The sequence below is a fragment of the Apteryx mantelli genome, chromosome 23 (genome assembly GCF_036417845.1).
Source record: "Apteryx mantelli isolate bAptMan1 chromosome 23, bAptMan1.hap1, whole genome shotgun sequence".
In the NCBI taxonomy this organism is placed as follows: Eukaryota; Metazoa; Chordata; class Aves; order Apterygiformes; family Apterygidae; genus Apteryx; species Apteryx mantelli.
Genome location: NC_090000.1, coordinates 1,228,725 through 1,244,938, shown reverse-complemented (window position 1 = coordinate 1,244,938; position 16,214 = coordinate 1,228,725).

Here is a 16,214-nt window from a genome sequence, read left to right as displayed (position 1 = left end):
CAAGGGAGGGTGCAAAAAACAAGGTGTGCTCCGCTTCGCCGCTGTGGTTGCACCTGCAGAGAGAACCGCTCTGAAGCCGCCGCTTTGCTCAAAAGCGCCTGGAGCCCGTCTGGTGCTGGGCGTCCCAGCCGCGCGGGAGACGCCGGAGCCTTGCCGCAGCCGCTGTGATTTAATCCGGGGGGCCAGCCAGCTCCTCCGCCTTGTGCCAAGAGAGAGGAAGCCAAGGCGCTAGATGGTTTTCGCACATTAGTGAGCTCAATAAATCAGAAAGCAGAAGCCGTCGAGCGCTTTGCTAATGGACGTTTCCTTCCCGAGCTCCCCGCCTCGGGCCGCGGGGCTTCGGCTCTCGCAGGGGAAAGCCGCAGGGGGCCGGGAGGACGCGCTGAGGGCAGGGGGCGGCAAGGGGAGAGCGCGGCACCGTCCCCGCCGGGTGCGGGACAAGCTGCACAGCGCCGGCGCGGCGCATCCTGCACTTCCTGCTGGTGGGAAAAATCCCCCGGCAGGCGGCGGGAGCGGGGCCGGAACCGAGCCCTGCCGGAAAGCTTCAAGCAGCCCCAGAAGCCGCGGTTAAGGGAGCGAGGCTCCGGCCGCGAAGGAAGCGGGAAGGGGCACGGGAGGAGGTGCACACGCCTGCCGTCCCCGGGCGCTGCTGGCGGCAGCGGGCGCAGTCGGGCCGCGCAGCCAGCGCCAGCGCTCCTCTCCTCGAGCAGAGGCAAGCTCTTTAATATTTAAACCCGAACAGCCCAGGCAAAGCTGCTTTTCTTTTTTATTTATTCTTTTAATTAAATGCCAATTAGAAAGGGAGAGAGAGGGGAAAAAAGGCATTAAACACTTAAACACACACTACACCCAGGTTGCTTCGTCAAAGTTGTTACGAGCTAATTAGCTACTTAAGCGATCATTTGAAATTCCATATCAAACAATTCATAACGTAGCCCAAAACCGACGGCTGACGGGGAGGGACCCGCAGCCGGGCTGCCGCGGGTGCGCAGCGCCCTGCCTTCCTCCGCGGGCCGATGAAGCGCCCAGACACCCAGGGATCCCCCGGCCGGCACAGCCCGTTTCTGACCTGTGCAAACCCGCCCCGGCAGCCCCGATTTCGGGACGGGCTCACGGGGCGGCGTTGCCAGCCCCATGCCTGCCCCCGAGGAGAGCGGCGGGTAAGGACCGACGCGTTAATTAGACCGGCCGTCGCCTCCCGCCGCGATCAATCCCGCCGCGCCGCCTCGCGTCCGGCAGGCGCTGCCCTCCCTCCTGCAAGGTTTATTAACTATCGATGGTTGCTGCTGCCGCGCGGCGCGCGGGAGCGATGCGCTGCCGGCGGCGGGGGTCCGGCGGGGCCGGCAGGCCGGGGGCAGCCGCCTGCCTGGGAGCTGCCCGGCCATCGTCTCTCCCTCCCTTTCCCCTTCTCTCCTCCTCGTCAGCAAAATGCACGAGGCCCCTAGCTCGGCCAGCGGTGCCGGTGCCGGCGGGAACCCCTCCTCTCCCTGCGAGCGGGGACGGGCTGCCAGGCAGGCGTATAAACCTCCTTTCCCCTTCTCCAGCCCCACGCAGCCGCCCAGCCCAAAGGCTTCCGCTTGGCAAATTAAACCCGGTGGAAAACGTTCTTTTCTGGGGCGGTCTGGCCCCGCTGCCTGCCGGGGGTGCCGCTTGCGACGCCTCCGGGGCCGTGGTGGGCACGCCAAGCACCAGGTGTCGGAGCGGCGTGCAGGGCTATTTATTAATATTTGTGTGTGTGTGTTAATAAGAAAGCAGCATTTCAAACGCCCGACCCCGCTTGCCTGCTACAAAACTGCAAAACAAAGCGAGCGAGAGACTCTGAAAGCAGAGTATGTGCTAAATGTGCCTGTGAGGATTCAAAGGCGCTTTAAAGCAGGGACGGGTCTGGGGAAGTGTCTATTTTCAATGCAGATTTGTTTTTGTTTGAATTAGTTGATGCTTATTTTAAGCTCCCATGGCACATTGTCATCTCTGCAGTGCTTGTTTTCCTGTGCCAAAGTCAACCTTAATTTTTTCCCTCCTTTCAAGAGGAAACTGTGATTTTCCCTCGGCTGCACAGTGCATCAGATGGGCAGGACAGACACAGCTTCTCTAAGTAATGCTGACAAGATTACCTACTGATTGCCGGAGTAAAATGTTGCATTTCAACTAAAGCCAGGGCAGATGGTGGAGGGAAGCGCTGGAAACTTGTCTCTAATTTCTAGTGAAGGACAAACCTCTCGGGGATCGGCACTCCGCTTTGGATAAGCCTGCGAAGTTTGGCTGCTTTTCCAGAGCTGAGCTGCCGAGTCTGCTCACGCCGGGCAGAGGGACCACGTCCGCGCCGCCGCGCTCGCCCTCCGCGCCCGGGGCGTTAGCGTCAGACCTGGCCGGGCTGAGGACGTCCGTCCCGCAAACCTCGCTCTTGACAGCAATTTTTGCAGCCTGGAGTCAGGGGTCAAACGTGAAAACCCCCTAAATGCCCCTAAAATGGGAATCGGGGGAACAGGACGCCGTTGGAGTCAGCCCAGACCACTTATTCTTGGTTATTTAAAAAGAAGTTTTGTTCAAATTTTATTCTAAAGCAAAAAAAATCATTTGGAACTGGAAAATGTGAATTTTTCACTTACCAAACAAACCCATCTCAGTGTATTTAATGCAATAAAACTTATCAAAACTCAACCTTTCCTGCAAAGCTTTTCAGTTTGATGAATTGGTATTTTCTGCTGATAAAAATGTCATGAAAAAATTCTCAGTTTAGCCCCGGGCAGCTTCTCTGGGATTTAGTAGTTAAATGCTGCTCAGGCTCGCCAGTTGAATTCAAAGGGAAATCGGAGATGCGATTTGCACTCGGTTTTGTCAACAGCACCCTCCTGGGCTGTTGGTGTTAGGCAGGACCCCAAGGAGCAGTCAAGCTATTGCCAGGGATTTGCTTTGCCGTGACTTCTGGCCGTGCCCCGTCTCCCCGGATGCTGCCTGTCTGCTCGGAGCCCTTTTGCACCACCGCTTTCCCGGCCTCTCTTGCCTTTGCGCCGCCGTGCAGAGCAGAGCCTGCCCGGAGGGAGTTTGCTCTGGAAACGCAGAGCCAACCCCCAGCGCGCACAGAGAAGTCAAGACTGTTTGGTTTCTGATTTCTCTCCCCCGTCTGCGATACAGATATCACCGATGATTGCAAAGACCTTTAGGGCACCACTATTCGCACACTAGTGACTGCAAGAAGCGTTTGCAGATGCCAGGTTTGGGTCGGATCCAAACCCCCTCGAAAGCCAGAGGAGGCTGCGCAGAGGCGTTTCGTGCTGCCGTGTGCTGGTGCCAGGGACCGCGTGACCACAGGTGGGGACACATCACCCGCGTGCAGCGGCCAAACGGGCGGCCCTAACCCTGACGTTTCCTAACAGCCGGTGCTTCAGTGTGCAACCTGCGTAACCCTTTAGCGTCAAGAAACGTAAAATGCATTTACAATGCAGACACACTGCGCTTCACGCAACATTTCCTATCTGTGTGCTCTTTTCATTCGAGAAGGACTTTTTCTGCATGGGCAGCTTTGTTCTGTCCTAAACAGAAGTTTCCCTGCCTGTAATTAAAGCCCTTGCTCTCCCTTGCGCTGGGGGCAGGCGGGCTCCTGCCGCGGTGAGCTGTGCTCACAGAGGCGGCTGCTGCCCGCGTTTTCCCTGCGCAGCCTGGTGCCAGGGTCTCTGCCTTCCCCGGCCAAACCTGGGGGCTCCCAGGCCACGCAGCAGCAGCAGCGTTAGTGTCACGCTAATAAAAATAACACCGATAAACGCCAAATGGAACATGATGCATGGGGAATAAAATGGGATGGATTCAAAGGCAATTTCTGCTTATTAGCAGGGTTTAAGAGGGGAGCAGATGGATCCTATTTTGTCATCGCATTAGAGTCAACCTGCCACTGCTGACACCGCTTGGGCAGAGGATGGACCTGCAGAGACATCCTTGGGCGGTTTCGTGCCTTCACTCCTCTCCCAGCCCATCCTCTGCTCGGCCCATGGACGAAACGGCTGAGGGGCTTCTCGGCTTGTTTTTCTTGAGGAAAGAGTAAGTGCTCGTTTCATGCCTGCACACCAGGGGCCAGCAAGTTTAAACAGCACCTGGGACAACCTCCAGGGATCTCCTGCGTAGCCCGGGAGTGTTTCGCCTTTCATGCGGTCTCCAGAGACATGGAATTTGAACCCCGGCACGGCAGCAGCGGGTGCTGGAGATCCCCTTGGGAGGTGCGTTGCCTCCGCGGAGATGGAGGATCGCAAGCCTTCCGCCGCCCCTGCCGGCTGCCGCTGCACCTACGGGAGGTTTCCCCAGCTCCCCAGGAGCACGCTTCTCCCGTTGCAAAGGGAAAACAAGTCAAAACAGAGCAGGGAGAGTTTGCCAGCGGAATAATAACAGCTGGTGTTTGGGCAGCTGTCACGGAGCTGCAGCTGGGGGGGCAGGGCAGTGGGTGCTGGGCAGAGAGCCCCTGCCCCCCGAAATCCTCCCTCCGCCTACGCCTGCATGCAGGAGCGGCACCGCGGATGTAGGCGAGCATCGTCCCCCTCCGCGAGGACGGCAGCACCAGTGCATCGCCCCACGGCATGCCGCAAACCGTCGAAGCATCTGCGCGCCCGCGCCTCGGCCGGTTCGGCCGCCCGGACCCAAAACTGCGCTCAGATGGAGGCGAGGCAAGGTGTGTTCCCAGGCCAGTTAAAAGAGGATCTCGCGCCGCCAAAGCTGACGGAAGTTGTGGCATTGACTCAGCCCGACCCCGACCACATCCATGCAGGCTGAAACTGGCGCCAATCTGCGGAAATCAATAGGATCCTGCCCAAAAGATCAAATATTAGCTAATTAGCTCATTAGTTACTTATTAGCAGCTCACGGCCAGGAGCTCTGCTGGCTCTTGCTGGCATCGCAGGCAGGCTGGCCAACGCTGAAGGAGCCAGATCTGACGCGGAGCCCCAAATTCAGCCTCCCCAGCGTTCGTACTGCGGCGCCTGTCACCCCGCACGCTCTCTCTGCGCCGGGTTTTGATGTGTTTCTGCTTTTGTTTTCGTACTCTGCACCAGCGCCTTTGAAGATGGGCACTTAATAAATTATTTAAGGCAATAAATAAAGCTCTTGACCTTTCCTTGAGCTTGCCCCAAGACACTCTTCTCCTCCTGCTTTTTGGTTGCTCGCTTGTGTCATTACTTAGTCTGCTCTGTTTTCCACTGTTGTTTCATGCTGCCAGATTTTCTCTTCATTAATCACCGGCAGAAAGGTCCGAGGCACAAGGGGAGTTCCCTCCAGGTGGCTGGGAACAGAGGACAGGCTCCAAAACCGAGCTGCCTCCTCGCACCCCTGGGCGGCATTCGGCCCTGCCGGGACTCCTCCTGGCCTTGAGCAAAATCACTTTTGGTCCCTGGGTGCTGTCAGTCCCTTAGATTTCAGCTCAATCATTTCTGAAACGTGGAGCTGTAGCTAAAACGCCTTTGCAGTTTAACAGGATTTTTCACAGCCTACACAGCAGAGGCTAGAGTTGCTCATCACCTGCTGTTGTAATCTGCACCGTTAAGCCCCCAGCTCTATATAGAAAGCTTAACTTTGCTTTGCTTATTTGCCTTCTCTATTCCCTTGCATCCGGCAGCCATATTTCAGGGAGGAAAAGTTAATCTTTTTTTCCCCTGACTCCAGACAAAGGCATTTCAAACGAGATACAAATTGCTGATGAAATTATTGGCTTTGAGCCTCATCTGGGAAAGGCCCACTTAAAAGAGTCCCCGCTAAAGGGAGGAAAGTCATTTTCTCTGAGTCTGACTGAGCGCTGCCGAGAATTAAGCGCTGCCTTTCCTGCCGGGGACGAGAGCCTTCTCCTGCCCGCGGCGGGGTGCCGCCTCGGCGGGCGCGAGGGATCGCCCGGCTGCTCTCCCGCGCTGCCAGCAACAACCGAAACGGGAAGCGGGGAAGCGGTTCCTGGGAACGTGGGAAGCTGTGCTGGGCGCTGATTGATAGCGACGATAATCTGCACGGCTGATGGGCTGGGACGCTGCCTTTCCGCGGCGGTGCTGCACCGGCAGCTGCCGGACCTGGCCCACGAAAGGCCCGCGATGCTGTGGCAGGGCGAGCTGGCCGCTGCTGGGGCGCCTGAAAACCGGTTCTCTTTTGTGCCTCCGTCGCGAAACTCAGTGGCGTGAACCCCGGCAGCAATCCGCCCTTGGTAGAAGTAGCTGCCCGCCACGGCCGTGGCCCCGGCAGAGCATTCCCAAGGGAAGCACTGGCCCACAGTGCTTGGAAACCGGCGGAGGGCTCTCGCTTTATTAGAACTCATTAGAAACGCCGCCGTTGAAGATAAATGTACAACTTAACGCGGAGGTATGCTCTTTGGTGAAACTGAAAAGTTATAGATGTTAGCTTTGTAGCTCTATGGAAATGCTTTCTTATGGAACCTGAAATGACCAAGATTAGATTGAATTAATATGTACAGGGTTTTTTTAGAAAGATTTCTAGCACAAGCATTTCATAAAAATGCAAATCTTGGTTGAGATTTATAATTAGTAGAGCTATGTGTGGAGCTAACAAATTATCAGCAAAGCCAAGCGCCGCACAGATAATTGCATGGGGCTGCGCTGGCGCCCGGTGGCAGTGAGTCCTCGCGGCCGGCCGGCTGGCCGCTGTGGCCCAGGCTGCGGTGGTCGGCTTCTGGATGGGACGGCTCGTTCAGAAGAGGCGGCTCCATACCCAACATACGGACTTTTGTAGCATCGCACCATCCTGAGCGTTCCTACACCCCGGACACTAGGTCAAAAAGCTGCAACGAAGGTGTTTCGGCTGCTGCAAAGTTTTCAGGGAGGCGGCGGACGGGGAAGGGGCAGGAGGCTGCTTCTCCTCCAGGCAGCCCTCAGCAGGTGAAGCTGAAGGTCTCGTTTCTCTTCCACTCCGTCTACGCCACTTCTCCTGGAGGCCAAAAGGAGACCCTGGTGGAATATTAACTCCATGGTTGCTGAGCGATTATTTATTACAATCAGTGCTTTCAGGTCGTTTGACTCGTCTCTGCTAATTAGCCTGCAGGGTGCAATAAATGTGATTGAAAGCAGCTCGGCACAGGGGGGCCGGGAGCTGGAGCCGCTCTCCGGCTCCCGGGAACGCGGGGAGGAACGGCGATGCCGGGCAGCGGTGATGCCAGCACGCACGCGGACCTGGGCCAGCGCTGCCCCACGGGCAAACCCTGCCGGGCGGGACGCAGGGGCCGCAGGGACGGTCCCACGCGGGGGCCGAGGCCGCGCGGTCCTGCCCTGCCCCGCGCCGCGCCGCGCTGCGGAAAGAGGAAGAAGGGAAGGAGAGAGGAGCTCATTCAAACGGCGTTTGCATCGCCGCCGGGGGCTCTCGCAGAAGCAGAATTTGAGTAGTATGGCAGAGGGCGGAGAGCAGCACTGCTCCAGGAGTTATTTAAAATTTAAACCCCCAAATTAAACAGCTTCTTTTTTATGATGATGGAGCCCGTGTCCCGGGTCCCCGAACACCTCCCGCTCCAGGCAGCAGGGCCGCGGGGACAGACGCCGGCTGAAACATCTCTGTTCACAAAAGCCTGACAGATTTCGGAGCAGGTCTCCTCGCTTCCAACCAGGCTCACCGGTGTCCCAAATCCCCGGCCTCCGCCTGGGCTGCCCTTTCCGCTCCCAGGCTGGGGTTTTCCTTGAGGCCCTGGAGAATCCCCTTCTCCTGCCCTTTCCACCACGTGTCTTGGCGGGGGAGAACGCGGACGAGCTGGCGTCTCGGCCGACTTCTGCTGTGAGTTTATTATTTGGTATTTAAAATCATCACTCAAAGCAAAACCGCAGCGAGGAGAGAAGGATTCCTGATGTTTGTGTCACAAAAGGAAAATCTTTTTCTCTTTATCCTTTAAAGGCTGGCTTTTCTCCCGCTGCTACCTGTTGCTCCGAGTGAATGCTGTAAAAGGGAGGCTTTGGGATGGCAGCACTGAAACGCTGAGCCCTGTAAGGAGAGCAAATGTAATGCTCGAGACACGAAGTGTCTTGCAAAACAGAAAAAAGTCGGGATCATCAAGGGAGGCAAGCTTCCCTCTTTGCGACTCAATGATGCAAAGCAGCCTCGAAAGAATGGCTCTCGCCCTACGAACCCCTGACAAAGCAGAGTTTCACTGGTGCCGCGAAGTCCTCGTGGGGTCAGTGGGAATTTTCCACTCATAATTTTTTCCTACAGAACATTGGGGTTTTAATTAAAGAAAGAGGTTGACGAAATGTCTCTCTTCCCCTCAGAAGCTCACGGTTTTGCGTCAGAAAGACGAACACCACTAAACACTTTCTTAACCCACAGTATTCCACTGCCAGCAGCCTGTGGACAATATTTTTAAGCTGTCAGGGAGTTTTTCAGCAAAAATGTGATTTACCTTCTTCGATGGGTAATACCAAAATCGGAGCAAAACTCCAAGCTTTGCTGTTGCCGTTCCTCTCCTTGGGGTGCCAGCCACCCATGAAAGGCTCATTAACCCTCGGGGTTCGCGGCAGAGAATTGCTTGTTTGTGAGAACTCGGCACCAGCTGAAGATGAGTGGAAAATTTCAATCAAGCTATGCAAATGGGTTCTCCGCCGGTGCTGCAGCAAGGTGAGGGGCAGCCGTTGCTGGCGCGTGCGCCCGCGCGTGGGAAGGCAGGACACCCGGCTCCGCACCGCCCCGGTGCAGGGCAGAGCACCGTCCCGTCCCGTCCCGTCCCGTCCCCGCTCGGTCGCCCCCTGCGCCACGGCCTGCCCGCGCGCTGCCGCAAGCCTCGCCTGCCGACGCCGGCTGGACGAGCTGATTTGCAAGCTCAGTATGCAATTTATTAGCCTCACAGTGGTTTCGATCCATTGGTGGCAGGCGACTATTTTCCGAGATAAAGGCTCGGTCCCCACCCTGCCTGGATACTGGACGATAGGAGACGGACAAAGACTTAGGTCTTGTTCCAGGCCCATGCTGCAAGGCAACTTAGGGCAAAAGGGAGTGAGGGAAAGGAAGAATGGGAAAGAAAAGCTATTTTATTTCAGTGCAAAACTATCCACTTTAAATACCCTTTTTATTACATTATCTGCATAGTAATACTAATAATAGATCTTGTTGGCAGTTCTAATGAGGCTGGAGAATATAAAGTTTCCAATAAAGTTAATTGTTGCCTTTAATATTCTCATACATTTATACATGGTAAATCTTTGAAGAAAAAAACACTCATTTCTTTCCCATTAAACATTCAGGACTGGTCCCTTGTTTGGTGGGCCAAGAGCATGTGCTCTGCTGGGTCAGGTACCCGGCAACAAAACGCGGCTCATCATTAAGCGCACCTTCGTCAGAGGGCAAAATAATGAGCTAGCGGCAGAAGGAGACGGGACTTCTGCCTTTCTGGGCGCCTGGGTTGAATCCCGCCTCAGGCCTCTTCTGAGACGAGTTTGTTTGACCTCTCTGGTTTGCGCGTCTGAATTCTGTGGAGATTGTTGCAAGCATATGAGAATGGCAAGAAAATGTTAATTTTTCTCCCAATGTTTCGTTTTGTCTTTTTCTTTTGAAAGTTGTCCTTTTTATCCAAAAATGTGTCTGATATGCAGTACCTTAAAAAGCATTAAAAAACTAACCGGGATCTTTCTCAGGGTAAAACAAACATTTTCAGTTCTGACGTTGCTGGTTTTTGGCACCCCTGGAAGCTCTCTCCGCTCTCCCTGCTGCCCCGCCTGGGCTGGGGTTTGCCGCGGAGCGCCCGAGCGGCTCTGCCCCGGTGCATCCGTGCGGGATGCTGCTCGCTCCCGGCTGCCGCGCTCCCGGCCACAGCCACCGCCGTCGCAGCGGCACCGTTCGCGGGAGATGCCGCCGCTGCCTGCGCCCGAACTCCTCGCAGGTGCTCGGGTAATTAAGTGTGCTTTATGCATACAACACTGTTTGGCTCAATGTAATTGCAGATCCCGTATAAATAATTCACATGGAATTATTATACCGAGGACATCGCCCGCCTCCTCATAATTCGCTTAGCTGAAATAGGCTCTTTCATCACTAGCAGCGATTCGCTTCGAGACCATGTACCCGGCATCCTTTACAGGCTGACTTCAGTGGAGATTACGGTAAATTTAATTAAGTTATGCAAATTGTTTGTCCACTACGTGGTGGAAGAGTGTAAGGCCACTGGACCATGCAGTCTAAGGGCAGCGAATGGGGGCAGTAAGCCGGAAGCCTTTGGAAATAAGTGGATTATCGCTAATAAAAAAAAATAATAGTGCCCGTCCTCTATGTAGCGCCTGCCCTCCCAACACGGAGGACATCTGCACGCGGCGTGGAGACGGCACCGTGTCTCCGGCTGCTGCGGAGGGGTCTTATTGGCCGAGCTCCGGGTGTTTTGGGCGTGAGACGCCCTCCCGAACCGGCCGGGAGAAGCTTGCTCTCCGCGTGCCTGCCCCAGGCGAGGCCGCGCCGAGCGAGGAGGCCTTGGGAGCGCGGCGGCGATGGGCACGGGGCGTCTGGGCTCCGGCCGCCGCTCCCTTCCCGCTCCCCGGGCAGGAGCTGCTCCGGTGCAGCTGGCCGGCCCGCGTGAATCCCCCAAATTTGCCGGCGTTAATTCCCCAGGGGCGGGCGCCTCTGCCCCCTCCGGGCCCTGCGGTTTGTTTTTGCCCTGAGGGTTTCTATGTGTCTAATGAGCAGTTAATGAGCTGCCAGTTACTTATGCAAATGGGGCAGCCCCCACTCAAGGCGCCGTCCTTTCCAGCCAGACCCTTCCCTTCGGATTTCGGGGAAAAACTGCTTCCGCGGCATGCAGACAGCTCCGACTTCTTTTGCAGAGTTGTCTCCGGCACTGCATTAGGGGAGTCCGGCCACTTTCGAATGAAATATCAACGTGAGTTCACCCCTTCCATCTAGGGATATGAAATCACTCTATAAACATTAATTAAGAATGAGTCTTCACAGCACCCCTGGGTAGTAGATCGTATGATTATCCCCATCTAACATAGAAGGAAGCTCCGGCACGGAAAGAAGCAGCAACCTACCCAAGGTCACACAGCGTGTCAGTGACAGAGATGGATTTAGAACCCAGGAGGTGGCTGCAAAAAAAATCCCCTTATCTTTATTTTTTATTGCATTTTTAAATAAAACACAGTTATTAAATATCATAATACCCATAATAGATTTTAAACTTGAACTGCATCCAGAGATGCTAAATGATAAATATAGCTATTATCAGAATAAGCACTCAGTGAAATTGATAGCTAGCATTTGTTTAATGAGTGTGTATATATACACATACCGAGGCACGCGTGTGCACGGAGGGGGAGAGGGTTTTAATGTGAATGCAGGAAGGAAAAATCTTCTGTAATAGCTTATTGTCAACTTGGGGAACTGAGCGTCCTGGGAAATCATTAAGACAAAAGCCGAGTCTCTTTTTTAAGGCGCGCTTGGTCCTTGCACCAGCGAGTGCTGTCCGAGGGCCTCTCCGGGGCCGGGCGCCTCCGCGGCGGAGCGGCGGGGCAGGCGGCCACAGCAGGGGCCCGCGGCGCATCCCACCTCCGTCAGGGCAGTGCAGGATCCCGATAAGCAGCTTCGCGCGCTGGAGGGGAAACCTGAGCCCGTCGAAGCGCTTCCTGCGCGGGCCGAGCTCGGCGTGCGGGGGGAGCGGCGTGGGATCGGGTGTCTCCGGCAAGCCGGCGCCTTTGCCCCTGCTGCGGGAGGAGAGGGGGGATCCCCGCATGCGCGGGATGCCTCCCGCCCCGTCGTGCTGCCTCCTTCCTGGGTGCACGCTCAGCCGCCTCCGGAGGCAGGGAGTTACACTCCGTCACACTAAAGGTTGCAGAGAGACCTGAGAAGTGCCCAGTCCATCAACGGGAAGAAGTATTTTTATCAGTAACCTTTAGAGAAGCGAGCTTAATTGCACGCTAATGGTCCTCCTGCGAGGGCTGCTGGGAGCCACGTGGAAGGCAAGCGACAAGGGTTTGAAGGGCCGGGACGGTGTGACTCCCGGCTCTGGAGCGCTTCCCCGCGTGCCGGGACCTGTGCACCCCGGTGCCGCGCGAGGGGCACGCGGAGCCGCTAGGCTCTACTCTCCGGGCTATTGGCCGCGGCGGAGCAGCCGGAAGGGAGCCCGGGCGCAGGTGTGTGCCTCTCAACGTGGCCGCAGGTGTGGGAAACGGGATGGGATGGGGAGGTTTTCACAGGAACCTGCCAAAGCCTGGGGTGAAGGAGCAATGCTGTAACCTTTTTGTTTGCAAAATGCAAGAGCTGGGGTGCACAGAAGGGATCTTTCACATGCGTCACGTGTGTGCGTGTGCATGGTGGGCGAAGAACAGGCTTTCCTGCTTACCCAGCGGATTACGCTAGAGCCCTTGGCGGGGAAGCACAGCTGGAGAGTATTACAAGGAGGAGGCTTTATAACAGCACTGCTGAGCACAGCTCGCCCTTAGCAGGAGAGATGCAACCCAAGAGGGGCCAGAGCACCTTCCTGGGGCTCCACACCCCGGAGAGACAATCTCCATCCCCGAGAGCCCTGGTGGGGGAACAGGCTCCCACTGCCCCCCTGGCTCTGCTCCCCAGCAGGGATGAGCTGGGGGTGCTCCTGAGGCCTGCTCTGGAGCCAGGAGACTGCCATCAGGTAGAAAGCTTGCTCTGTTTGTCCTTGCTACTTGCTTTGCGGGGAGTCCTTTTGCTTTTTAATGTGGTGCCGTATGCAATGGTCAGGGCAACTGCTCCTGCGGGCGTTGCATCTGCAACGCGCTTGCAGTATCAGTGACATGGGGCAGGAGGTGCTGATGACCCTGCAAGGGAAGCCGTCCCCAAACATCAATGTGCCTTTTTGCTAGAAGTGAGAAGTCCAGGGAAACTGGATGCTGCGCTCAGGCTGCTGGATTTCTTTCCTGCTGTGGTTTTGCCCTTCTGGGCAGGGCTTTAGCCATTGAAGTGTGCAGTAAAGGGTTAAACACCTCCCTGCTCCCTGGCTGGGTGGACAGAGCCTGTGTCAGAGGGGCAGAGGATTTGCAAGTGGCAGAGGTGAAAGTGGTAATGGTGCTAATGGGAAGCTAATTACCTGCAGCTGCTGGTGGTGGGCATCCAGGTGTCCTGGCTGGTGGGAAGGGCGAGAGCCAGAGCAAGCGCCGCTCTCCTGTCTGAGACGCGGCTGGGGCAGAGGCCGTGGTCAGATCTTGGCTCTGCGGAGCTGGGTTTCTGCAAGGGTTTGTCCTAGGCTCGTTCTGTAGCGTGACCACTTGGAGATGTCCTAGGCCAGGGATGTGGATGAGGGCCAGGCCCTCTTTTGAGGGAGAGGAAGAAAGAGAAAAGACCCTCTTTTCCAGTCTTGCTTCTTTCCTTAGGCTTGCCCCAGCTTGGCTGAGCTGAGCGAAGCCTTGCAGCTTCGAATCTGCTCTGCTAGGCTTTCTGCTCCAGCACCAGCAGCTCCTCCAGCCTGTAACCATCCTGCTGAGATGTAAACAGGTCGCTTGCTCTCTCTACACACTTTTAATTAGATCTCTTTCAAAACTGCTCTAGCTTTATCTTTCTAGGCTCCAAAATATCTATTTCTGTCCCATTTCCCCCCCCCCCCCGGTAATATCTTGTTTCAGTTGTTGAGCATTTACAGTGTAGAAATTGGGACTCTGAGTGCTGCAGCAGCCCTCGCGCCTCCCTTCCCCTGAAGCCGCTGTGCCCCCGCTGCCTCCGCGCTGCTCAGGGCCTGGCGCTGCAGCGTGTCCGGCGCCGCACGCGGGCACTGCGAACCCGCACCTCCTCTTCCCGAGAGCCGGCTCTTAGGTGATCGAATCAAGTGGTCGTTAGAGACGGGAGGAAGTTTTTTCAGAGCGGGTCGCATCTAGACGAAGCCTTTGTGGGAAAGGCTTTGCAGCACAGCAATCAAAGGTGGCGGGGGGGGCTGGAAGGACTTTGGGATTTGGTCTGCAATCTGCACTTGCTGCTGCACCTCGGGCTGCGGCAGCGAAGCCAAATAAGAGCAGCCCCTTGAGCCTACGCTTAAGGGTGCTGAGCATCCTTAGATCCTGTGGATTTGGGGGAGTTTAGGCATGCGGTGAAGTTTCGGAGCTGGAAAGCACGTCATGAAGGCTTTTGGTTGGGCATATGCAGCCAGTGAGGGCTTCTGCCAACCCGCGCTCTGTGCCGCGGCAGCCAGCAGCGCTAGGCATTAACAGCACGGCTTCCTGCAGGCACCGCGAGGCTTCGTTAATAAGTGTCAGGATCTTCTGCGGAAGGGGATATAGCTGCGTGCAGCACCGCTGTGACTGGACTCGGTGAAACAAGAAATTAAATGGGCGGTGATGCTGGTCCCCTGCGGAGCAGCCTCCACTGGAAGCCCCAGGGACCTCGGGAGCGGCTGCTGAGGGGCCGGGATCGAGCGCTTGGGGATTTCGGCTGCGGCACGGGGGCTGGAAGGGGTGGTGGAGGGACCTGTGCTGTCCCAACGTGCACGGCGTGCTTCGAAGCAGGCTTGTCGCCTTGCTTCCCGCTGGTGTGGTGGCTGCCCAGGAGCCTGTCTCCTCCTTGTCCATCTTAAACCCCTCCCCGGCCTTATTTATTTATGTTTTAACAGAAGTGTAACATAAATAGAGCACCACCATAAAAATGTCAGGAAAAGTTCAAACCTATTCATTATCCATTTCACTCAGATTAAAATTTCCATCAAGGCTGCCTGGTTTTGACTTGAGTTGCTTTCCTTTTAATGAGCTTGATATAGAAGGTAAAAGATGCTAATTCATCCTTACATCTCTATCATCTCTCAGCTTTTGCTATATAAAGCATCAAGGTCGCATTCTGGGGAAATGTCTTTTTACCAAAGGTGCCATAATAATAATGAAGAAGCAATTTGTTTCAGCAAACTGCCTACAGTAATGAAGCTTAATTATAACCGTGTTATTAATACTGCTGCTTAAGGTAATTCACTTCTGAGCGGGGCGCAGAACAGTAAACTATAATTTAAACAAGAATCGAGACCTAATTTAAATCATCAGATCTGCTGCGGAAAAAGGCAAACAGAGCGGCTGTGCTGGCACACGGTTGGGAGCGCTCCCCTGCTCGGGGCGTCTGGTGCAGTGCACCGCGGGGCCTCATCCTGACCGTGCCCCTGCCCGAGGGGCTGCAAAGCTCCCCGGCACGAGCTGTTCCCGCTCTGCCGGCGCGTGCACACAGATACGTGTGGACCTGTGGTTAGCTTGTCGACACCTGCGTGCCTGGGGGGTGTGTGTGTGTAATACACATCTATACGCTCTAAAAGGAAGGTGGGCATGTTGTATGTGCACTTATATCTGCATACCTATACAAAGCTTTCAGCGCAGTCCCAGCCCTCTGCCCCAACACCACCCTTCGCTGCTTTTTGCTGTGTGTTAACAGCAGCTCCGAAGCTGGGGAGTGCAGCCCCCCTGGGCTAGGCAGGGACATGGCATTGCCCCAAACGCTCTGCAGAAACCCTCCCCTGGCAGGCGTGAGCCTGGCACCCTCCAAGCCTGGCCTGGCGCATCTCACCCTTTGCACAACACGTAGGAGACTGCATTGCTAACGAAGAGCAATCTTTCCACCCTGTTTCTAGAGCACATGCCTGGAGGCTTGGGATTCCTGCAAACGCCACCGTCCTCGGCTCTCCCCCTGCCTGTCTCCAGCTGTGCTTCTCAACTCTGGGCCTCTGTTTTTGAGGCTCAGCATCTCCATCCAGGTCCCTTCTCCTGTTGCAGCCCACTCTCCTCCCCACCACAGGCACACACCAGTGTCTTCACTCGCGGGTGCTCCTTCCTTTCTCTTTCAGTCCCCCACTTCCCCCTCCTCCCCTAACAAGCTCCCTCCTGTCCTCACAGCTGCAAGCCTTGACACCCTGCTTTCCCCGAATCCCTCATTATTTCTATTTCTCCCCATAGTTCTTCACCTCAGAAGCCTGATTTCCACCCACTCCCTCCAGCGGTCATCTCTGCCTCTCCACTTCAGCACTCATATGGTTACACAGGCTCTGTGAAGCCAAATGACATGAAATGATATTTCTGCTTTGCCAGTAATAACATTTCCTTGAAAACCCTGCTTCAATAGGAAATAGAGTGAGAAACTGCAACATAGTCTCTCTCCTTTCCCATTCCTCTTCAGGGCTCGCTGTCAAATCTGTATTTCCAAATCCTAGCATGCAAAATGCATTCATCCATACAGGGTTCAGGCAGCTCCGTTTGCTTGGCTGTTATACCCAAGTTCACCCTTGTCACTGCCAGGTGTGGCTCTGCTAGAAATTGTGACAGAAAAGGGGAGGTGTGGAGGAGAAGTAAATA